General features: G+C 33.2%; 1 non-coding gene across 1 annotated transcript; it reads right to left on the bottom strand.

Annotated features, from left to right (window-relative positions):
• Window positions 1-8,032: 8,032 nt before the first annotated feature.
• Window positions 8,033-8,104, bottom strand: Trnap-ugg. Its single transcript has one exon. It is a non-coding gene; the product is annotated as a tRNA-Pro (tRNA).
• Window positions 8,105-8,118: the final 14 nt, after the last annotated feature.

Raw genomic sequence — 8,118 nt, 5'->3', positions numbered from 1 at the left:
TTCCTAGTTGGCAACTCAAAAACTCGCGGAGTATGATAAAAATAAAATGGTACAAACTAGCCTCTATGCTACAAATTAGCCTCTATAGTTGAACAGTCTTGAACTCTTAATTTTTACGAAATTTTTGGGTTTTGAGGGCTCAAAGAAGGTGGTCCTTACACGCAAGTCAAACTAAAAAAAAACGTAATATCTACGAAATAAAGTAATCTACAGAAAAATTGAAAGAGAAAATAAAACAAAATATTGAAAAAAAAAGACCTTCAATTTTACTCTGTTGCATTTTTACGTATCTTGCTTAGTTTTTGAGATAGTATGTCAAGAAATTTATATTTTAATTTAAAAAAAATATGAAAAATTTCTTTTTATTTATTTTCAACTTTTTCCAAATTTAGGCATTCTAAACGACTCGAACTTGCACAGCCCTTTGTTAGTCCCTAGATATAGCCAACTGTACAGGTATTATAGTTTTTATTTTTATGATTTTAGTCATAGATTTTGTTGTTCATTTTTTTATCCGAAAAAATGACGTCACTATTTTATTTTTATCATAACTCCGCGAGTTTTTAAGCTACGAACTTTTTTAAAAAAAGCATTTAAAGGTCTTTTCAAGCACTGTAACTATATATACTGTAATTTATTTGAAGGACCTAATTCAATATGTTCCTAAGTACTTCTACAAAATGTCTTCTCAAAATTCTTAACAAATGAAGGCTTATTTCCTACCAATGGTTTCCTGCTACGTTGGCAATAAAATCAATCCCAATACTTCAGTGATAAAATGCACAACTTGAATTGTCTCTTGCCCCTGTCATAAATGCATAGATTCAAAAGGAATCGTGGTAGTCGATTCAATTTGGGAAATTTTGTCATATGGAGTTGATTCGATAAAAACAATCGTACTGATTCGTGCGGTTAAAAGACAAGAATATTAGTAGATCTTAGAGGTAGAAAGTTGAAATAATATAGAGTTTATCACGTCAAAATAAGAGACCACAAAATTGGACTGTTTGTATTTCGAAGTCACAGACAAAAACTTCAGTTTAGCTACCCATAGTTTGTCCAACGAGAGGATACACGACAGCTACAGTTGTGTGTGTCATTTTAATTCACAGGTAAATTGTATTTTCTGTCATTTTATGACCTATATTCTTCTTCTTCTTATCACGCCCTCTCCTGCCGAAGGTTGGCGATCCAAATGGCAATTGTGGCTCTGGAAACTGCAGCCCGGAAGATTTCCGCAGACGAGCGTTCAAACCATCTCCTCAAATCTTTTAGCCATGAGTTCTGGCGTCTTCCTACCGATCTTTTCCCTTGCACTTTGCCCTCTATTATGAGGCGCAGTTTTTCGTATCTACCACCTCTCATCACATGACCCAGGTATTGCATTTTTCTTTCCTTGATGGTGTTCAGTATCTCTTTTTGTTTCTGCATGCGTTGGAGTACTTCATTGTTGGTGATCCTTTGTACCCATGAGATTCGCAGCATCCGTCTGTATATATACATTTCGAAGGCTTCTATTCTCTTCTCGGTCTGTGAATCCAGTGTCCAGCTCCCACATCCATAGAGTAACACAGAGAAGACGTAGCATCTGGCCATTTGAGTTCTGTGATCCGCACTGAGGTCTCTTCTTGTAAAAAATGATTTCATTCTCACGAAGATTTTTCTCGCTTGCTCATTTCTTGAAAATATTTCTTTTCGGGTCGCACTGACTATTGATGTTAGCTCCTAAATACTTTATTGAGGTCACTTGTTCGATTGTTTGTCCCTTGACACGCAGGTGTGCATTTATTGGAGTCTTAGAAAAGACCAATAGTTTGATCTTGGAGACACTGAGATGCAGTCCAAACATCTCACTATAGTGGACTACCGAATCTGTAATGGTTTGCAGTTCTTGTATATCGTTGGCTATTATAACCGTATCATCGGCATATCTGATATTGTTTATTGGGATTCCATTGAACTTGATTCCGCCCTGGATTCGATCCAGTGCTTCTCTAAATATAGTCTCCGAGTACAGGTTAAACAGGAGCGGAGACAAGACGCAACCCTGCCGAACACCCCGTCTGATTTGAATATCTTCCGATGTTGACTGCTTTATCTCAACTACCGCCGTTTGATGCCAATAAAGTTCTGATATGAAACGTAGGTCTTGTTCGTCAACTCCGATTGTTCTTAGAATTTTGATCATCTTCTGATGATTAACACAGAAACGCCTTACGATAGTCTATGAAGCATGCAAATACATTCACATTCATGTCTCTACACCTCTGTGTCATTACATTTAGGGAGAAGAGTGCTTCACGCGTTCCGAGTCCGTTTCTGAAGCCAAACTGGGTGTTGTCCATCTGATTTTCGCACTTTTGTAGATTCGAGTGTGGATGATTCTAAGAAAGGTTTTGAGGACATGGGACATAAGACTTATCATCCGATAGTCATCACATTGTGAGGCGTTGGGTTTCTTTGGCAGGGTTACGAATGTTGATTTAAGCCAATCTGACGGTATTTGGCTTGAGCTATATAATTGTTAAATAATGCTGTTACCAAATCTAGACTTCTGCTTTCGTTATCTGCAATGAGTTTAAGTATTTCAACGTTTATTTTATCGGGACCGGTAGCTTTTCCGCTTTTCTGCGCTTTTATTGCATGAACAACTTCGTCTTTGGTTATTGCTGGAGCCTTTTCATTCAGTATGTGATCTATCCGTGGTGGGGAACAGGGTCGGTCATCATTAAAAGTGTTTCGATATATTCTTTCCATCTCACAAGCTTAGCCTTTACTCCTAGAATTATCTCGTTGTTATCGTTTCTTAGGATTGTTTCTTGGTGTTTTCTGTGTCTGTTTGTAAATTCTTTCACTTTTTTATAAACATTGAAGGTGTCATACTTTGCTTGTAGGTGCTCTATTTCTTGACATTTTGTTGACATCCAGATCTCTTTCTCTTACCGGCACTTTTTCCTAATGATCCCATTTAAACGTTTATATTCTATCGGGTTTGCCTTCTGCTTCCGTCTGTCATCCATGAGGTTAGTATTTCCTGTGTCATCCATTCCTGCTTTTTGTTGGTTGCCGTGAATCCAATATCTTTTTCCTGGATATTTGTTATTCTAGTTCTTAAATCATTCCATGTCTTTTCGACATCCTCTTCCCGTACAGGTACCTCTACCATTTCTAGTTCTTTTTCGGTCTTAGAACTGATCTCTTTCTTTTTCTCATGGTTGTTCAATAGTGCGATGTCTATTTTCTTTGCCGTTTTTTCTCTTTTAACTAAACCTAAAGTCCAGCACGACAGGGTTGTGGTCACTGCCGATGTCTGCTCCAGGGTAGGTTCTTGTTGACTTCATATACCTTTTGAAGCTTAGGCCGAGCAAAATGAAATCAATCTGATTCCTGACAATTTTTTTCTCCCTATCTGCAGGTGACCTCCAGGTGGTCACAGTCTATCTCCCCTACCGTTCCTTTCGCCCAGACCGTATGCCCCTATGCTATCCCCCTCAACACCACGGCCAACTTTGGCATTGAAGTCTCCAATTATCATCGTTATCTCTCCCTTCTTTGTGAGCCGCATTACTTCATCTATTTTGTTATAGAATTCTTCGATTTCTTGATCTGGTTTGTCATTTGTTGGGGCATAAACTATATACCTCATATTTTATAGCCTATCTAACTGTCAATGACAACACCACACATGCACGTTTTTTGATTAGATCTTCTTGGCTGCACGTACGGATTAAATATATCTACTACAGATTAGAGGAATTAATACGTAAGTTCTTACGCAAGTAAGTATTTACTAATTAGTGTGATTTTTATTGTTAAAGATTAACCAAAAATATCGTGTTATTATATATAAGTTAGTGAATAATAATTAATGACAAGAATTAAGAAGCTTAATCTTTTAATATCAATTAATTTTGATGGAATACATCAAACATAAATATTGCCTTCTATAATTGCGTACACATTTACGGTCACATGGAATATTGCTAATACCCTTGTATATGAAAAACAAGGCTAATACTATTGACGTAAAAGTGAGGTAATTGTATATTCCTGTTAATATTTGGTGCGTCTACAAATACTCTTTTGAATTGAACATATACATTGCTTTAATTATTATTGTAATATATTTTTTCTATATATTATACAAAAAAATTCTTGAAATTACAGCTGCAGACAATTCAAGGACCAGACTAGATAGTTTTTACTTTATCCGCAGAGTCATAAAAAAATATAAATCAACTTGCGAATTGCGAATATTCGTTTTTTTTTTCAAAAATCTTCGTAAGTATTATTCCGAATTTTTAAGCTTTTACAATGCCATTTTGATCAGTATCAAATGGCACAACTTTGCCTTCATTGGAAAGTCTTCGTCATCCTCTCGTTTCCGAGATCACCCCAATGATGAGGCTTGAATTTGGGAGACCCTGTACAGCGCACATAGATGTCAAGAGAGTCTATGTTAGAAAAAGTAAGCAATTAAATGTTTGTTTATAAACACAGGACATTTATTAGGTTAAAGATCAAAGTTATTACCCTAATCAAATTTAATATACAGTGTCATCTCTAAACAAACCATTAACTGGACTGTGCTAATGACTTCATTTCAGATATCAGCATTGAATTAACTTGTGAAATTGAAATTGATTTTCATGATATTCCGTTATACAGGGTGGTCCGAATTGTATTCGGGAAATTTCGGCAGCATATTTTGCAGATAAAAAATGTATGTCCTAAAATGAGGGGGGGGGGGGAGTTCTTTTGGAGATACAGGGTGGAGAAGTTTCATGTCTGGGTATTTTTTAATGTTAGAAATTTGATTTATATCGTCCTATTGCTGCCAAAAGTCACTAACTAACATTTTTCCGAACCTGAAAATTCAATCACTAACTGTATTTTGAAGCGGAGAATCGATTGAAAAAGCCATTAACTACGATTTCTGGCTATTTATGTTGTATTTTAGTACCAAATAGTTACTAACTATATAACATTTTTATGCAATGCAATTCATCTTTAGACGCGTTTTTCTCGGAAGTAACAAAAAGTAAGTTAGTGACTTTTGGCAGCAATGGGACGATATATCAATCCCATACCTATTTGAGTAGATATCATACATAGATCCCATTACGTTGAGTAGATAGTTACTTGCGACCGAAATAATAAATTTGGGATTTTGTTTGAATTAATCATAAATTTTTCTGCGGAAAATGATTATCAGATTCTGATTGCAGTCTAATAACTATTTCGTCAATATGTTTAATTTATGTCAATGATGATAGATATTGATAATTTCGATTCCAAATATCTCGAGAACTATTACCCGTAGCAATTTGTACCAAGAGACCTTTTTTACGTAAAAAACGTCGTAAATGTATATTTTTTTACTTAATAGTTTAATACAGATACGGACGAAAAGTTATTACTCTTCAAACCAGTTAAGGTGGCGCCCTCTACAAGTACGATCAAAATCAAATTTCTCATATCAAAAAACTCGTAAAAAAATTTCGTACATGCATATTTTTTACTCAGTAGTTTTATACAGGTTGCAGTTAAACCAGTTAATAAATATGTAAGTGGCGCCCTCTACAAGTAGCAGTCATATTGACATCAAAATCAAATTTCTCATGTCAAAAAACTCCCAGTCACCAATTCTCATCCAAATATTGACGTTACTTCATAAATTATTTGGAAAAAATTGAAATAAAAATGAAATTTCTACACGCTGTATCTCCGAAACTAAGCATTTTAGAACATACATTTATACCAACTTTTTTACTTATTTTTAACTGCAGAATATGCTGCCGAAGTTTCCGGAATACAATTCGGACCACCCTGTATAGGTTATACTATTCAAGCCAGTTAAAAAATATGTAGATGGCGCCCCTTATAAGTAGGAGTCATATTGACATCGAAATAAAATTTCCAATGTCAAAAAACTGCCGGACATTAATTTTCATCCAAATATCGACGTTGATTCAGGAATTATTTGGAAATAAAAATGAAACTTCTACACCCGACACCCTATATCTCCAAAACGAAGCATTTTAAGACATACATTTATACGCACTTTTTTACTTATTTTTATCTGCAGAATTTGCTGCCAAAGTTTTCCGAATACGATTCGGACCACCCTGTATATTGTACTGATTACAAAATACGAAAATGTAATTTGCGAAATGATTGCTATTATTTGCTAATGCTAGAAGCGGCTAATTATGAAAAGTTTCGCAGTTATTTGTTTATTAATTAGTGCCATTTGTTAATCTAAAAGTTAAATAACATTATTATATTATGTTATTTTATATACAGTTTTACAATATAAAAAGTCCGTATTTAAATGGTTTATTTATTTAATAATAATTTGTTTTTGTTATTAATTTTATTCCGTACAGGAAAATTTTATGTTTAATTGGTATGTAATGCAATTAGTTTCTGAAAATTAATAATTGTTTTATAAACTTTTCTTAATACGATTTATTATATTTGTGTGTAAAATACTGAGAAATTGTTTATTTACTAAACAAATACTTGTGGCTTGGACTTAAATTATTTACCATTTATTGGTGCTATTGTTTTTCTCAAGGTGGGATAGACAAAATTGGAAAGAATTTTTGATAGAGATTAAAAAATTAAAGATCAAGTTAAAAAAATTAGATCACTCTGTATATGTAAGCTTGCGCCACAGCCTATTCGGTACAAGGGCCGGCCAAGAGTACGTGTTTTATCGGCATCACTGTAAGTTAAATTGAAGGCCGAAGGGCTGTGACATAAAAATCTGGTGACGTCATCAATTGAAGGCCGTACATTTCTTGATCAGTGCTGTTAATTGGCGGATATATGATATTTTTTGTTACTGGATATATGAGGAGTTTGAAATTATTATCCAACATTTATAAACTATAAAATATGTCATATTATCGTATACAGAATAAGTTCAAAAAAATCAAATTGCATATTTTTAAAAATTATTTTTCAACTATTTTTTTTTTGATATGGCGTTTCCTACAAAGTTTATTTGCTTATACAGGGTGAGTCTTAAATAAGTGCCAACATTTTCAGGGCTGGTAGATCTCGATAAAAAAAACATATTTTCTCTTTATCGTTTTTCAAATAAGTCGAGAATAACTGAGGTATTTTACTTTCAAAATTTGAAAAAACTTGATTTTTCGCATAAATTTTGAGAACCACCGTATCTTTTCTGGGTCTTCTTTCTTGTAAATTTAATCTACTACCTATGTTGCTATATTACTAAAAATTAAAAAGATGATTTCCAAAATTTTTTCAAAAAATTCCAATTTTTTAAGAAAAAAACTGAAAGACGTGTTTCTGGGGTCGAAATATATTACCTCTAAAATATTTGCACATATTTAAGACTCACCCTGTATAGTGAGAACCAAAAAAAAATATATTTTTTCCATAAGTAATTTAGACTTAAAATTAAAAACCAGTATCAGGGCAGTCGCGAGGGACTCTTTGCAATAATTCTCTTATAAATTTACAAAAAATAACTACTGGCCTTAAATTTTCAAATAATTAAAATTATTCAACAGAGTTATGAACGTCAAATATGTGCTAAAAATATTTTATTTCAAAATTAATCATAGCTTTCCAAAAAAGTCCATAAAATTGGAATCGTTAGAAGAAACAAAATTAAAAAAAGTACTACGCCAAAAAAACTTGGTATTTAAAAAAAACTATTTCTTTCTGATTCTTTTTAAATTTATTGATTACACATTAGTTATCAATTTTTTTTATGAAAAAATACCTAATATTAATTTAATCTGTGAATATATGTACCTGATTTCTACCAGAAAAATATTTTGCAAAGTTTTCCTTCACCATATTGTCATTAAAATAATTTTAAATTTGTGGTCTTCAAAGTAAATCATACCGTTGCGTTCACTAAAATAACTTTAAAATAAATAAATACATGAATAAAACAATAAAACTTATTTTTTTAATTAAAATATGACGTTTTCTTTGTTGCAAACATGCAAACTGTTTTAAATTTTAATTCAAATTAATAAAAAAGTTTGGGCTCAACCGGGATTTGAACCCGGGACCTCTCGCACCCAAAGCGAGAATCATACCCCTAGACCATTGAGCCGTATAACAGATTAC

Source organism: Sitophilus oryzae, unplaced genomic scaffold, assembly GCF_002938485.1.
Source record: "Sitophilus oryzae breed Bouriz unplaced genomic scaffold, Soryzae_2.0 scaffold_578_pilon_pilon, whole genome shotgun sequence".
NCBI classification, from domain to species: Eukaryota; Metazoa; Arthropoda; class Insecta; order Coleoptera; family Curculionidae; genus Sitophilus; species Sitophilus oryzae.
This window is presented reverse-complemented; position numbering and strand designations above follow the sequence as displayed.